At 35.6% G+C, this 17,988-nt stretch overlaps 1 protein-coding gene across 1 annotated transcript in view; it reads right to left on the reverse strand.

The window, feature by feature from the left end:
* PROL1 (proline rich, lacrimal 1) overlaps nt 1-17,988 on the reverse strand; it is a 30,089-nt gene that overhangs the window by 11,059 nt on the left and 1,042 nt on the right. The window lies entirely within an intron of this gene.

Here is a 17,988-nt window from a genome sequence, read left to right on the forward strand (position 1 = left end):
GAAATTTTTTTTCTTTTTGTGGCTGGCCAACAGTAGAGAATTAAAACAAACAAACATATAGATGACGTTACTACATGTTTATATGCTAGTAGGAATAACCAACAGAGAAAAGAAAGAGGGAAAGAAAGAAAGAAGAGAGAAAGAAGGAAGGAAAGAAAGACCACAGTGGTGTGTTGGACTTGCAGAAGGAGGCAGCGTACCGAGGGTTGCTGGGTGGGTGGAGGAGGGGGGAGAGGAATGGAGGTCGAGGATTAATTGAGTGGGGGACACAGGGAATAATTGCAATTTGTGGTGATGTGCATGCTGATTGCATTGATCTGGACATCACATCTTGGGCACAAGTGGTGACGGTCTGTTTTGTACCCCATGAATATCCATAACCAATAAAATAAAATAAAATAAATAAAAAAACCAGAAAACCAAAAACCAAAAATCAAAACAAAACAAACTAACAAGAGATTGCTGGTGAAGGATATTTAGAGTAGATAATTGCAGGAAACTTGCACAGGGGAGAGGGGTGAGAACTAGTCTACCAGTTGAGGGGTTGGGGTTGGTCTTAGAATAGGGGCGATTTCAGTTCATCCCATGTAATAGAGGAAAAGGCAGAGCATATGCGCACAGATCAAGGAAGTTTAAAAATCTGGTTTCTCGATTCACAAGTTGTGTGAATTTGGGTAAATTTTTTAACCTCTCTCTGTTAGTTTCCTTGTTTATAAAACAGAAAGTAACAGTATGTACCTCATAGAGTTCTTTAGAGGAAAAAATAAAAATGACACAAAGAAATTAGCATAATATTTGGCATGTACAAATCCTCAATGAAATGTAAAGATTATTTTTTTGCAAACTTCTTAATAATGATGAGTTAACTTTATGATTGTTTTATAAATGACATATGAGGCTTTTACATGCCATATTGCCTTGTTAAGGGACTCTGTAGTCCAGGAGTTGGTAAACTAGGGCTGTGGGCCAAATACGGCATGCCTTTTTTGGTGAATAAAGTTTTATTAGAACATAGCCACACTCGTTTCTTTATTATGGCTGCTTCTGAACTACACCAGCTGTTGACCAGTTGCTACAGAGACCATATGGCCCATGAAAGCCTGCAATATTTATTATCTGGCCCTTTTCAGAAAAAGTTTGTCAATTTCTGCTCTGGCTATTATTACCAATCCTATATTCTCAGACAGACTGTTAGCCTCTTCAAGTTAGAGGTCATATTTATCAATTGTTTGTAAAAGTCCTTATTACACTATCGATAGGCAGCATTAAGTAAATATTTACGGGTGCTGTTCGTATATTTCAGAAGTTTCATTTTTTCACAAACCATTATGGATGATGGAATGCAAGAGTGTGTTGGAAGAGAATATTTGTTTGAAGTGACTTTACGTACTAAAGTTCTTCATATTTCTCAGTGTAAATTAAGTATCTGTGAAGGCCTATGAAACTTTATGCAATCTAACCCTCCTCCACCTCTCTGGTTTCACCTCCAATTCCTCTCATCCCCTCTCCCCTGTACCTGCCGTACTAGCCTCCTTGTTCCTCACATGTGCAGGCATATACCTTACTCCAGACTTTGGACTTCGTCTTTCCTCTGCTTGCATGATTGGCATTTCCATCTTTTGGGTTTCTAATAAAATGTCGTTTTCTATTAGGCTACCCTATCTAAAGTTGTAGCCCTGTTCCACTCCCCACCCCCCAAGCAATCTTTCTTCCCTTGCTTGCATTACAGTTATTTATTTTGTTTATGGCTTGCCTTCCCCAAGAGTATAAGTTCCATGAGATTAGTAACTTTTTTCTTTTTTTTCCCCACTGCTATTTACCCAACATCTAGAATAGCGTCTGGTATACAGAAGGTGCTCAATAAATATTTTGGGGTGAATGAATTACATAAGTTGGTGATAAGCAGAAATTTCCCTTACCTGATTTCATTCTGCCAGTTCTTCCCATGCACAAGGCAAGGAGCATAAGTCTCTTCCCATGAAGACATTTGAGGTGAACTCCAGCATTTGTACAAACCCTAAATAAGTTCTCAATTTTACTCTTTTTGGTGTTATGGCTTCAGTTGCCCAGGGCCTTGCTATCCAAAATGTTACTTGCTGACCGGCAGCATCAGCACCAGCATCACCTGATAGCCTGTTAGAAATGTGGAGTCTTGGGGCCCATGCAGACTATACTGGATCGGAATCTGCAGTTCTGTGAAATCCCCAGGTGATTTGTGTGCCTGTTAGAGTTTTTGGAGTTTGTAGAGTTTTGAAAAATACTGGCTGGCCTAGGTTATTTGATAACTTCTTATCAGTTTAGCTCCAATTAAGGGTTTTGCTTTTGGTAATTTGGTAATTCTTTTGCTATAGTTCTTTTTATATGCTATTTTATTTGTTCTTTTTAAAAAAAACTTCTTTTACTCTTCTTACTTTTTTTTTTTAAAACTTCTACTTCTTATTCTTAAGGGTTAGAAACTGCCAGACTTACAGCTTAACCAGAGCAGTGGTCAGATTGTGGACAGATTGTGCTGTAAGAAAGGATTCTTTGTGTTAAGGATGACAGATGTTGACAAAAATGCTGCCCTTATCTATCCTGTGAGCATAGCAAAGACCCTTTATTTTTGAACTTTTTCTTGGTCCATAATCCATCCCCATGTCGTACTTCAGACACTCTATAAAATGGCATGAGTTAACAGGCAAGAATATGAAACCTATTTGTTATTCCTGGAAGTCAGCCACACAGAAGCCCAATTACTCATTTTTCATTCTACTAGTACTTATTGAGGGCATACCTCATGTCCAGCTTTGTGCTATCTATTGGAGCATCCCAAATAGTTGTCTGGCCTTCCAGGGTTTTCGTGAAGTTGAGAGGTGAGACTATACTCCATGATACATTGTAATACGAGTATATAAATAAGAGATTTTACTTTCTATTTAAATCTTAGATAGCCCCAATCTCATAAAACATAATCTTCTCTGATATACTGAAAGTTCTAGATGCTAAGTCAAATAAAATTCCTTTAATTAGGCTAACAACTAAGACTGCTGTTAAGATTTAGGCTAATGACTTCTGTACATGAGGCAAAAAACATATGAAGAAATTGATTCTAGAGTAATTTTAATAATTATCAATAATTATTTTAGGGTTGCTGTTTTCTTACATCCAAGAATATTTAATTCTGATATGAGAAAAACTTGTGTACTAAGTTAATGTCTTTTAGGACATGGAATTCTCTTCTCATATAAATGGGATTCCATAATCTTTCACATTAGAAAAGAATTTGTTTTAAGATGCATTTGTCTTGCAGTTCAACCTTCTGAAATAAAAATGTACTATTAATTCATAAGAATTCTCGAGACAGATGCTTTGTATAAGGCTCCTCAAAAATTGTCTATCCTTAGTGTGAAACAGAGGGTTGTAGGCAGAGGAACAAAGATAGCATTTTCTCTATTATTGTCTCTGAAAAATACTCTAGTAAACAAAGCTGTATTCCATTTACCCAGCTTTCCCAAGTTTAATTGTCCATGGGACTCTCTTTATCTTCTAATCTATTAAGATTTTTGTAAAGTCTGAACCAACGTTTATTAATGTGGTCAGAGAAGTCACATTTGTCATAATGTTTGGGGGAACGGTACAAAAAGTGGTTTATTCTAGCATGGTATATTTGATAATTAATTGTAATCATTGACTTAGACTTTTTCATTTGATGCATTGATTTCAGTTCAATATACCTTAAAACCTCTCTTTATATAGCTCATGCAATTATTATTCAATAGTACAAGAAGTTAATTTCAAGAAAATCTATTCAAGTGGTCTCAGACTTTAACATGCATAAGAATCCCCTAAAATTCAGCTTCCCAGGCCCCAAGACCAGATTTCCTGCCCCCTCCCCCCCCCCCCGATCTGGAATAGGGTCTGGAAATGTACATTCTTAATAAGTGGACCAGATATTTTTGCTGTAAATATTTTATGGAATGAAACACTTCTACTTCAGAGAAAATAAACAATTTGTCCAAACATATTCATATAAATCTTATTAAATGCCTCAGAACAATAATGCTACTTATCTGCTTATGTTATTGCTAATGTCTATTGGTATATATTCATTCATTGAGTAATGTAGACTGATTCTGAAATAGGTTCTCTTAGGCAGGTGCTATGAAATGAAGACCCAATTTATGAAGAGCCCAGTTTTGAATTCAATGTTGGTGTTTCTGTGTCATCCAGCATTAGGCCTAGCACAAAGTGGATTGTCAATAATTATTAAGAAGTGAAACAAATTGTGAGTCCTCTCTCTCCCCTCTAACCCCCGCCCCAATACCAACATACACTACGGACACTATTCTTTCTTTAAGGTTCATATTATTCTGTTGATGTTTTTGGTGGTGGTGTTTATCATTTATTACTTTGCATTATATTTTTTGGATCTCCTTAATCAAATCCTTATCAAAAGGTTAAATTAACATGAATGTTTCTTGAGTGAATGACCTTTTCCTGTTTTTATTTTCTCTCAAGTGGATAGGACTTTACTTTTCAGTCAATTAATAGAAACATTTTAACTATAACCAATGTATTTTCAGGAGTCAGAAAGGCTTTCTAACTTTAAAGCCTTCACAAATATTTTCAGTGAAAACTGTTACACAATCAGTAATCCCTATATCATGTTTTCCTTTTAGAAAATTTATCATGAAGTTCCAAATTTATATTATTTCAAGTAGCCTTAAAACCTGTAGTAAGCTTAAATTATATGTATTTTTTTCTGAAAGTTTGATTGTAGTTCTTTTGAAAAAGAAAAAGAGATGTTCCTGGATTAGAGAAAGCTTTCCAGATGCTACCTGCCCTCTGTCCTCATACCAGTCCAGTGTCCCTTCATGCCCATAACTGCTGACAAGATGGTTAGTCATATACACATGAAAAGGAAAAAGAAAGGTAAGAACAAGTTTGTAATGATCAACAGCTTGGCACTTTGTATAATGGAAGGCATCATCACTGATATCAAAACTTTCTTCAAAGTTGTGATTAATAAGAAACATATCAATGACATTTAGGATTGAGGGAACTTACCGTGAAAAGAGAAATAAGAGCCAATAAGCCCAAGATGAAAGTTATTTTTTTCATTTTTTAATGTTGCTCCTGAAAGCGGGCCAATAATAATCCATGGTTAGTCAAATAGATCAGTGGTATTTTTTAAAACTTAAAATAAAAATTCATAAAGGATTCTAATATTTGTTATATAATATAATGAAGAAATAGCACTACAATCTTTTAAAGGTGGGTTTGACATTTTTGGGAAAGGAAGCAGCATATTTGTATAGCAATATCGTTATGTTTGATATTTTATAACAAAATGACGGTATTTGTTTTATTTTATAAAAGATAATCTCCAGATAATTTTTCAAAAGTTCATTTAAAAAATAAAAGCATTTTTGGAAAGTCCTCATTAAATCTGGTGGTGACTACTTTGGAGGAACAGAACTCACTTAGGGATACTTTTGGTACGTTTGCTTAAAATTGGTCAAACTTACAGATTTCTGTAGTATCCAGATTTGTGACCTGGATATTGTCAATGTAACTGGACTATTTAAAAAAATAGCTCGTTAATACAATTATTATATTGTTATTATTATTGTTACACTTATCTGAGGAAAAATAGTTGTGCAATGTGTATCCTTTCTTTAACATCATTCTACTGAAGCATTACTGCCTTAATATATTTTTTTTCCAAGTGAGTCCCCCAAATCAATTATTGTCCATCAGTGTGTGAATTAGGAAAAAGAGGTTTTGCCCTTAATTTGATTATAATTTTTAGCAGTGTATCACAGGTACATGGCGATCTGTGTTCTAGGAAGGCAAAGTTCATGCACCATCATGCTGACAGGTTGTCTTGGGGGCAGTGTGGTGTCTGTCATCTGTACTAGCCTTGAAAGTGACACAGGAAGAGAGGTCCATGGATTCTATAGTTGTAAATGCATGCAGCTATCCCCTTAAAATTGCTTGTTCTGACATGCTCTCTTAAAGGCAGCTTTAAAATACATAAAAATACCAACTCATATGAGAACAACATGAATGCAAATCTATCTGTATGTACATCTTTAAGGCTCTTCTACTCATGACTGACTTCAGAGACCATTCAAATATATCAGCAGAAAAGTCAATAGATTTTGAAATTGCATATAAATTGTGCAACTAATTAACATAATGCTCTTGACACAGTTTTTCAGAAATTTAAAATATTTGGCAAGCTTAACCACTTACATTACTTTTAAAAAAGACATCTGAGATTTTTAGGTAGCATGACTATTTTTATTAAAATTCATGAGAATGGTATGCTTGATAATATGAGCAAAAGTTAGAACTCCAAAGACAAAATCTTTACATTTATACTTCTAAATACTTACCTTTGTAGAAGATTCTTCTTTGGAAAAAGCTATTGCTTAATCTTACTCTTGTCAGATACTCAATTTAGGTAGCCACACTTTGAAAATCCAAGAAGAAAAAGGACTTTCACAGAAAAATCTTCCTTCTTAAATACCTCTGTCTGGATTTCTATTGGAGTTAAGAGAAAGGTTGAGAGAATGTAATCTTCTGTATTGATATTCTTTACTGAAACCAAAAAAATAACAGTTATAGTTGCCAATTTGGCAGCTTCATTCATAGAACAGTGATTGCACTGTCTATCAGGCGTTGGGAGAACATGCAGAATGCTGGGGTACAGTGGTTTTCAAGCTTGACTACATATTATAATGACCTGGCGAACTTTTAAAAATCCCAGTTCTCAAACCTTACTCCAGATCAATTTACAGAAGTTATGCGGCAGAAAGATAGGCAAAAGAATTTAAAAACTCCACAAGTTATTACAAAGTTAAACATTGTTTGAGAACCACGGCTATAAAATGGTGTAGGTTATAGAGTTTCCTAGACATATGTATCAGAACTGATGTATACAGTAAGAGGTGGCTTATAAGGGAAGAAGCTTATTAGGAAAGAAGGAATTTGAAGAATGGAAAAAGGAGGAAGTTGAAATAAATGCTTTGGCTCAATTTTGGAAATGACAGGAAAGATCTAGTGGTGGGAAAGAAAGAATTAGGAAATAGAGCCCTTATGGTTTTTTAATCTTAATTCGCTATTTCTTTCCTAGATGTGTAATTTTATTTAAAGGTAACATACACAGGCATTTGAGCTACTTAAATATATGGAAATGACTAATACATTTTTCTGAAGCTAATGAATAGTTGGGCTACTTAAAGGACAACAAAACACTCCAATATATTTTGGGTTCTGTAAATATGTGGTGTTACCACCGTTATCTGAACAAGGTAAATGCATACAATGTACGTTAGCCTAGCAAAGATGGTAGCTATGGGAAAATCACACAATCTATTTTAAATTTATGGCAAAAGAATATAATAAATTAGACTATTTTTTGTTTAAGATGAATCCAGGTACTGAGAGATTTACCCATATTAGATAAAATTTATTCAGTTGAGAGAAAATTGCCCCATGCTGGAAGATGTTATGCTTTATTCTCTTATGGTTACAATTTGTTTAGTTTTTACCATGTCCTAAAATTTGTACTAACCACTTCACGTAGATTGTTAGTTCACTTAATCCTTACAACAGTCCTTTGCAATTCATGATATTATTGCCAGTTTGCTGATTAGATAATAAATCATAGAGGAGTCAAGTAACTAGGAATTGATCTTAAATTTGTCATATTTCAGAGCTTGATTTTTTTCCCCATTGTGCTATTTTGTCTCCCAAATCCAACTGATTTCCAACCACTTAACTAATCAATATACTTTTCTTATAATAGTGCTTATCGAAGTTTAGATGCAACTCATCAGTAATCTGTGAAATCAATTTAGTGAGTAGAAAACACAATTTAAAGGATAGAGCAAAATAGAAAAAAATCAGATTTTATTACATGTAAGCATTTTTTCAGGAAATATTTTATGGTTATACATATGCATATGCTGGGTTATTATGTAAAATACATGTCTTCTGTGAGTTTCAGTCAATAAAATGTAAGTCTTTTGTTACAGGGTAGTTTAGTCATTGTGTATGGGATTCACGTCAGGTAGCTGTAGTTTAATCCCTTCTTAATAGCTGTGCTTTGTATGGCCAGATACTTAATCACAATGTGCTTCAACAGTGTCATTTACAAAATAAGAGTAATAATTCTGGTTCTTAAAATTATTAGTAGGATTAAATGAAATAGGACATATAAGTCTGACCCATGTTATTAGCAAATGCTAGTCTTTCAATGGGAATTCCTTTCTTCATTCAATTTTTAAAATATTCTGATATGATTAATCTCTAGTAATTAAGAGGTAAAACATATTTAAATTTAAAAGGTGAATTTAAAAGCTTTTGGTGGTGATGGGAGAGTTAAGTTGGAATTGATATTAAACAACCAAGTTTTCTTTGCCTTGTATCTTTGCAAATGACAACAAATTGACCACTCCAACTCATGTACAGTTTGCTGGTTTGCTAATTATGTTTCACGCAATTCTGTTGCTATATGTCACCAAGGAAATTTTTTTTCCCCCCAGGAGCTGGCTAGTACAGGGATCAAAGCCTGGACCTTGGGCCCAGGAAATCTTTTAAGTTAATACTGGACACTTCCTGAATTGTCATTTTCTCTGGTAACATGTTCATTTTGTGAAAAAGATAAACAAGTTTTCTTCCTTGTAAATTGTGTAAATTGTTGTAAATTGTTTTGATTCCCAGGTATAATTTCAGTCAAGTGTGTTAAGTACAAGGCGTGATTTACAGTTGCAATGGATCATTGGCTGTGAAGGGCTTAAGGATGAACATTGTCAAAAGTAAAATAATTTCTGTGTTGATCAAGACAACAAAGGATTAGAATGTCAGAAGCATACTTCTTTCAAAACCAAAACCCATTACTCGAGAGAAATTTTAATGAAAACACAGCTTTACAAGATCTTGACTAGATACTTTCTAGAGTAATACTTAAAGTAACAATTGCTGTTTGTTACAGAAAATTCAAGTTGCTGGTGTAGTTTCACTGTGGTTGGTGAATGAAATTATCCAGCAGATAAAAATAGTTTTTCTAATAAATCTGTGTCTAGCAGCACTGAAGGCAGTGATTTATGTTTTCTCACCTGTTTTAGTATCCCTTTTCTCTCTTTAGTGTGTCAGTTCTTGCATTATATACTTAGAGGCTATGTTTTAAAACAAGTTTAAAATTGTAAGATTACTGTCGATTCTCTTGTATTATAATATGTGCGTTATCTCAAGCAGTACTTTTTGTCTTTAAATCTATTTTGTCTATTAATATTATAACTATCTCAGCTTCCTTTTGGATACTGTTTTCATGGTTTACTTTTTTTCCATTCTTTTTTTCCAATCACTCTGTGTCTTTATGTTTAAGGCGAATCTCTGGTAGGAAGTATAAAATTTTTAAAAATAGTTGTACAATCTTTGTTTTTTATTAGAAAATCCAGTCTTCTTAAACTTAATGTAAAGTACTGATGTCTTTCTATTTAGATTTACTATTTGTTTTCTATGTATCTTATCTGTTATATTTTCTTTTTTTTTCTTATTTAGGATTAAACAAATAGCTTATTCATATTTAATTTCCTTCCCTTAGCTTAAAATACATTTTAATTATTATTTTAGTGATTATCCTAGAGATCAAAACATGAATTCTTGATTTATTAAAATCTATCTTAAATTAGTACTTTAATTATTTTCCAGACAGTACAAGCAAGGCCCTTATGACAATTAACTCAATTTACTTACTTTTACCTTTTATGCTGTTATTGTAATGAATTCTGGTTCTACATATATATTAAACTGCATGTCATTAATATTTTAAAAATAATCATTATATTTTTAGATTTACCCACGTGATTATCCTTTCCAGTTCTTTTCATTTCTTTCTGCATTTTATGTTTCCATCTGAGAACACATTCTTCTTGACTATCTCTGTTTTGTATTTCTTTCATTGTGGGTCAACTCAAGACAAATTTTCTCAGTTTTTGCATCTGAATATATGTTTATTTTTTTTCCTTTTTGAGGGATATTTTCACTGGGTATGTAATTGTAGATTCTAGATTTCCAGTTACTTTCTTTTGATGTTTTAATAATGTCATTCCATGTTTTCTGGTACAAATGTTATTGGGGCTTTTTGGATTTTGGAGAGAACATTTGAGTGAGGTTCCCCAATCTCAGTTTACTGAGTAACACATACAGCTGCCAGTTTTGAGTGGGGATCAATGCAAAAGGAGATTCTACAACAAGTCCAGGTGCAGTCCCTGCAGTACTTTAATTTGGGCTTTGTGACTGAACAGATATGGTGATAATCAAAGTACCTATGGTAAACAGGAAAATTGTATGAATCCTCTGGCAAGTAAAAATAGGAGAATTACAGTGAGACCTAGAGTTTTGAAGTAAATCTATTCTCTCTTTTGCAAATAACAAATGACTTTTTGAAAAACATCTACTGGACATCTAATGTCAAGTTGACGAAATTTTACTCCATCCATCATAGAGGAGAAAGAAACTTGCCTGTAATGAAATAGACACATTCCCCTGGATGTGAATTTGTCTTTCTCTCCTCGATAATTCTGCTATAACCACAATCCATGGGCTTATGGAATGCTATATTCACTAACAGTGTTCTATCATGACATTTTTCTGATCAAGAAATTCAGTTCACGGCAAAGGATATGGTGATGAGCTCATGCAAGTGGAGTTCACTCTTCTTACCACATATTTTAACACATTGAAGCAGCCAGCTTAATACAACAGTGGAGTGGCCTGCTGGAGACTTTGTGATGACAGTTGAGAGTATACACCCCTCAAGAATGGGATTCTATTTTACAGGATGCAGTATGTGCTTTTACTCAGTGACCGACATATGCGTCCAGCTTTCTCATGGGATCAGGGATCAAGGATCTTCTCACTATTACAGTTACTAGCTTACCTACAGGATTTTTGCTTCTTGTACCTGCAACTTTGAGCTATGCTGGTTTGGAGGTCTTGGTTAACAAGGAATGAATGTATCTATTAGGACATTTTGGTCTTTTCATGTTAGAACAAAGGGGGTTTCGCTACTGGTTAGGATGATTGATCCTGATTACTCCAGGGGAAATTGGGTTGATGCTAAAAAATGAAAACAGAGAATACTATATCTGGAATCCAGAGGATTCTTTCGGACATCACTTAATATGCCCATGTCCAGTAGTAAAAGTTAAGGGGAAACCACAACAACCAAGATAATGTAGGACTTCTGAGGATTTAGATACTTCTGGAATGAGGGATTGAGTCAACTGATTAGATGAAGAACGCTGGTCACTATCAAGCTCAGTTTGTGATTTTTCCTAACACTTGCAGAAACAGCCTTATTAAATCCTCTCAGAGATGCTAGGAGCAGCATTTCCCACTACTGGATTAAGTCTTGGAACAAAAGGACCCTTTTTCTACACCCAGAGAGACCAGCACCAGCCAAGATGTTCTGCTTTTTTTATAGAGTTCATACTGTGGGACCCTTACTGCAACTTTCTAAATTTTTAAAATTCCAGTACTTACCTTTCTTCCCTCAGCCCTAGGAGCGTTAGCCTTTTCCTGCGTTTGCTACCTCTTTGATGCCTTAGTGTTCTCATTTTGCCTTTTAAGTTACCAAGTTAACAATTCTTAATGCCTAGGTGATGACAGTTGATATTAAATGCTCTCTATTAAAAATAACTGGCATTATCTCTGTCTCCTAACAAGACCATGACTGATGCAGGGACTCATTGGCTGCAACACCAGCTCTGCTCTTGTAGTACCAATGGGCTTGGGTTCAGGATGATGTTTAAACTCATAAGACAAAATATTTTTCATCAAACACCAAGCTTACTTAGCATTTACTTAGATAGCATACAGAACAGATAACAATACAGCATACTTGGCAATAGCTTGGTGGAGATTTGGTGAACTCCAGGCACAGCTTCCTATGTCCTGGTTATTCTGAGCCTGGGATGTGTATGGTCATGAGGAACAGTTCTGAGTGGGTTTGGAAAACCTCAGTTCAGAGAAAACTTAATCATATATGGATTGCAGGGAAACCTGATGTAGTTAATGAGCCATGACAGGCTATTTTAGATGCTCAGACTAGAGGAATGTTTTTACAGGACTACTATGGTCAGCCTAAACTACAGCAATATAACACTTATAAGTGTGGTATCTTTTGTTAGTTCCTCAAAGCCAGGGTGCTGCTAATCAAAGCTAAGAAATGGTGGTGGGCAAATATTTCTCCTCATCCCTTCATGTAGCACATGCTCCTTTGAGGCTAATCCATTCAGTTTCTACTTTCTACTTGTGCAGTCACCCTTCCTTATTTCATTTGTCAGTGATACTGTTAGTTGCCTAAAGTTATCCTGGGTGAGTTAAATATTCAATTGGGTGTTCCATCCCATGCCAATGTCTGCTTATTTGTGATCTTCTCATCTCTAATGACCTTTTCTTCTCTACTTCAGCTATTCATTGCCACAGTCACATGTTTGATTGCTATTACTCTAATATATTCCATTTCTAAATCACTTGTTCACACATCTCACTCTGGGACCCAAACTGCCTCTCTTTCAGGCTTACATATTCAGCTGTTTCTACCAGGAACACCAGTTCATTGACCTTTTGACTTTCCCCAAATCCGTCAGCTCTCTGTTTGTTCCTCCTCTTTTCAGTCAGCATAGTCAATGGAAGAGTATTAAAGAAACATTCTTTCTAATATCCTAAATAAGTATTTAAAAATTTATGATTGTTAATAACAGTAAAAAATACATTGAATAGCATGGCCCAATATGCATACACATGAACCTATTTTATCAGAGCAAGGGTCTATGAAGTGCAATGCACTCAGTTTTGTTCCATTCCATTAGTATCATCTCATTCCATACCACTCCATTCCATTCTATTCTATCCAATCCTGCACTATCTAATTTTACTCAATTATATGTCATCAGAACTCTTTCCTGCCCTGGGGGGAAAACAAATTCCCTGATATGAGAAGTAAGGCCCCTTCATAATCTTCAGTATGCAGAAAGTAATCGATTATTAATATTTTTTTGTTATGATTACCCACTAAACAACCAAGAGGATTCTGAAAATTATGTATGCATTGTAGGATCTATTCACTTATCTATGTAACTATGTATTAAGCTATCATCAATCTATACGCTTGCAATGTATTTAGAAAAGACTTTATAGAAAACTACAAAATATGAGGAAAACATATGTGAAAAATAAATTGTCTGGCTCTCTCTATAAATGTTTCCAAGGAGGCAGGGAAAGAAAACTCTGTCTTTTTCCAACCACTTCCTTTACAGGCTCAGGAGACACACTGTCTTCCAAATTAATGAAGGTCAAAATTTTTCCTAAACACTGTTGCTGTGTAATATGCTCTTATTCTTTTCCTCCTATTATTTCCATATTTATAACAATCCACCAGTTGGTTGCTGAACTGTTGCTTAGTTTCTCTCTCTCTCCATCTCTTTTTCTGTCTCCTTCTTTGTTAATGTAGTATCCTACTTTAAAGTAGGGCACCAATTTATTTTTTAGACTAGGCAAGGCTGCAGAAAAAAATATACCCAAAATGTAATAGCTCAAACCAACAGAACTCAATTTCTTGCTCAGGTAATGTTCTATTGAAATCATAGGTTGTCAGTATTAAGTTTAGGGAGGCCTCTTTACACCCAGTCACTTAGAATACAAGGATGGTGGTAGCTCTCTTATCATTAACATGTCATGTTAAAGGTTGCCCTGGGGATCCTCGTTCTAACAGCAGGAAGGGGGACAGATCATGAAGGAACATGTTAGAGGGTTTTATGGCTGAGTTTAGAAGTGGCACATATCACTATCTGCTCCCATTCATTGACTGAAATTCAGCACATGGCTACACCTAATTGTAATTCAGGCTGGGAAATGTATTCTAGTTGTGTGTCCAGAAAAAGAAGGAAATGGATTTTCCCCTGACACCCTAGGGTTCCTGCTATAATCTGAATTTTTTTGACAGTTAAACTCCTTTCCTCACTTTAGGAATTCTCCAAGAGATTTGAGATTCTTTCAAAATGATTCTTTAGAATAAATATTCTATGAGTGTTCCTTTGGTTTATATTCATATAGGATTTCCTGAATATTTGTGGATTTCTTAAGCCCACTATCAAAGGACAAGATTCCTAAACTTCTACTTGGCCCTCATGGGCACATGGTAAATATTCTGAAGTCCCATTCATCTCGGTGTTGCTACATCCATATTGTCTGGAACTGGTGGTGATGGATGACATCGCAGTAAGACATTTACCCTCAGAAGGCTGCCATTATGAAGTAAACACTACAAAGCAGCACTATAAGTAAATAAAATTAGGAGCACCTAACAGGGATCTAGGTGAGATCACTTTATCCTTGTGAATAGACTTAGACAAATCCTGTGTACTTAACTGACATGTGGTGATGGAGTAAGAGGAATGGTGTATGTGGTGTCTTCTTTACATTGTTATTTCATCCTGGCTCAGGGAGTCAGTTTATTTTCATTTGCAAAATATCTGACCCTTAATTTGCACATTTATAAAGATGAGCAATCTATACTTTTGTTCTCAGGCTGCTCACAGTATAGAGGAGAGGGAGTGATAAAGTGAGCTTATTGTAGTAAATGGCAGGAATGTGTAACCTGTCCAGAGAGCATAGATTCATGATTTTCCTCAGCAGTGTTTGTTGACATGGGAGTGAGAGCAGAGAAAGTAGATAGTGGGATTTGTCTGTGACATAAAAATCTATGTGGGAATGTTAGAAATTGGAGGCATTGTGCAGTGAATATGGGTATCAGATTTGGATCTGCTTGAGTTGAAAACCTGGCTCTGCCACTAATTAGATGCTTATTCTCAGTGAAGTTGCTTTAGTTCTCTGAGCCTCATCTTATAAATGGAAAATGCTAATAAATGTATTGTAGAATAGTTGACATATCTATATCTAATCTACATCTGTCTATCATATATCCATCTATTCATCCATCCATATTTTGCCTTGTCAGTTTCAAGCATGTAGTTGGCTTACAATAGTTGATAGTTATTGTTATTAAATGTTTTATATCAATATATTCATTTATTATTATTATTATTATTATTAACTGAAAAATATTTACCGAGTAAGATCTATAACAATGTAACTTTTTCAACATTAGAATCCAGGCAGAAAATGGAAGCAAGTGAACTTCAGATGGTAATTACAGACCAGGAAACCAGTAGAATATTATACTCCTGCTGAGGTTGTAGAGGTTATTTAATAGATGGCGGGCGGTGGGGAGAAATTGGAAAGATAGGAATATTGGTCAGAGAAGATGGTTCTAGAGTCTCAGATTTGAGATGAAGGAATGGGATGTTTGTAACTAAGGAAAAAGTCTTCTGGTGATTGGCTTAAGTGATATTGGGGGGTTATGGAAGGTTACATGAACAGAAACTCTGAAACTAGAACTCAGGAGGGATGAAAACTTGGTGGTGGGGAATGTGACTGAAGCAGGTGTAGGAAGAAGACAATGGGTCAGGGTTTAACACTGGCTGAGAAAGATGGGAACATGTCCTAGAGTTTGGTTTGTGACTTAGGTGAGAAAACGTAGGTGATAAGTGACTGTGAAAAGAGAATAAATTATTAAATGAAGACATTAGTGGAAGGATCTGGATGTGGTTAGGGTAGCAGGCAAAATGTCCTGGAGATATATAATTATAGTGAGTGGAATAAATGGTAGTTTTTAAAGGAGAGGTTGTGTGTGCTATCGTCAAGAAGAAGCCAGGTGTAGTTAGTTTATGACTTGAGGGAAAAACTCAAGACAGAGGGAGACTTGCTCATAGAACACATGGTAGAAGGGGCTGATACAGTATTAGGTAGACAGACGGTTGTCTGGGGAACAACAGGAGGGAAGCATGAGAGTGACGAGGCACACTGTGAAGGGAGAGCTCTGTCGCTGAGTGGAGATTGTGGCTAACAAGAATTAGGAAACAGAAGACTGGGAGGAAAGTTAGTAGCAGGGACTCAGAATCCTAAGTAGGCAAATGTAATTAAGGGAGTGACTTGCAAATCACTTGATCCCCAAGATTAGTTTCATTTTCCTATAGGACATGTGGGAGAGAGATGTGTATTCATTTATTTTTTGTTAAAGTTGTCTCCTTATTTGAGCAAAAAGTAAGAAAACTTGAAGACATGTTGCCAGACCTGGAAGAATCAATATAAAATTTGAGGGTAGGGATTGTGTCTGTTTAACTTTATACACACAGTTTACTGTAAACTTCTGATACATAGTGCATTCTTAATGCATATTTACTGAATGAAAGATTAAAATGGACTTGACAAAATTGTTTAGCTACTGTAAAGGGACTTGGAGCAGCAGCAGAGATATGTTGGTGCAGGCACTTTCTAAGACAAACACTTTAAAAAGAGGTGATTTTTGGGCCGGCCCAGTGGCGCACTGGATAGTGCGCCGCTTGGGAAGCGCGGCGGCGCTCCCGTCCGAGGGTTCGGATCCCACATACAGACCGGTTCCCGCTCACTGGCTGAGCGAGGCGCGGGAGCAACACCGAGGCTTGCGATCCCGTTGCCGGTCCCCGGTCCGGTACGGGGGCAACACTGAGGGTTGCGATCCGTTGCCGGACACGGAAAAAAGACAAAAGACAAAAAAAAAATAAAAATAAAAATAAAAAAAATAAAAATAAAAAAATAAAAAGAGGTGATTTTTGATGAGGGAGCTTTCTTGTCAGTACACCTGCTTACAATGAGATGGGGATAATGTTACATCTAGTGGTTAAAATGGCTGCAAATGAGAAGATGGTGGTTGCAGATGTGTGTGTATATGTGTATGATAAAAAAATAAAAAAACAATCAAAATGTTAGTATCTGGAGACAGAGCATTTGAGAAAGCAGCAAATTACAGATACTGGTTCTGTATGGCCTGTAAATTCTGAATTTCAGACAGTGAACCCTCTGCCACCCTAGTTTTACTTTTCCAGCTCACTCTAATAATTCTCCCCTTCCAATAAACCTGTTATCTAGTGACCCTTCTCACTATTAGTGTTTCCTGTCCTCCTCTTATGCCAGTGAGTGGTTGAAAGTGCTTGAGGCATGCATTTGCCTGATGTTAAAGGAACTCGGCTCCCATTGTCTTGGCATGTCCATGACCTACATGGAACTTGTGATACTTTCTAAGAGAAATGCAGAAACTGAGAATTATGAATTATTAAAATATAATATTTTCCCAGCTACATATAGATCGGAATTTCTTGTATCTTCCTTTTTTTGGTGATATTACAATTTTAATCAAATGAATTTTTAATGAATTCCAAGATGCCTTTGATAAGTGGGTTTGTTTAAAGATGTTGTAATAATCCACAGGTATTTCCCTCTTTGTAGTCACCAAAACTTGTAAAGCAATAGGATTTGCTAACCAAATAATATCAAGGAGAAATTGAGTTAATAACAATTGTTCATGATATTGACAGAAAAAAAAAAGAAATAAACAATCTTCTCCTTGCCATTCTCTAAGACTCAGGAGGGCAAAGATCTCAGTCTTTTTTGATCTGTTATTTGTTCCGGGTAATATAACAGTTCTTGGCACATGAAGGTCAGTTAATAATATTGAATGAATTAAGAAAACATTGAAGTGAAGTCTTCCTGAGTTTTGGGTGCTTTTGTTAAGAGCTCCTCACCCTGACAGAACAATTCTGAATAGGAAGATATAATTACAACGGATAGACCTCCCTTGCCTAAGAGACCATAAGGACTCATCTTGTCCTGTCTTACATTTGTTTGTCTTACTCCTCCAGCATCCCAAGCCTTTAGATATCCACCTATACCCAGACTCTCGTTGCCAGAAGGGTATGTCATTGTCTAGTCTGCTCCAATCTTTCATCTTTCCCCTATTTCACAAACATCAACTGTGCTTTCTAGAACTCATGAAAATTCGTCAGTATGATTCTCTACATTGTCAGTTTCTTTTCCAAGTCTTTGTGGTAATAG

The sequence above is a fragment of the Galeopterus variegatus genome, unplaced genomic scaffold (assembly GCF_000696425.1).
Source record: "Galeopterus variegatus unplaced genomic scaffold, G_variegatus-3.0.2 Scaffold4248, whole genome shotgun sequence".
NCBI classification, from domain to species: Eukaryota; Metazoa; Chordata; class Mammalia; order Dermoptera; family Cynocephalidae; genus Galeopterus; species Galeopterus variegatus.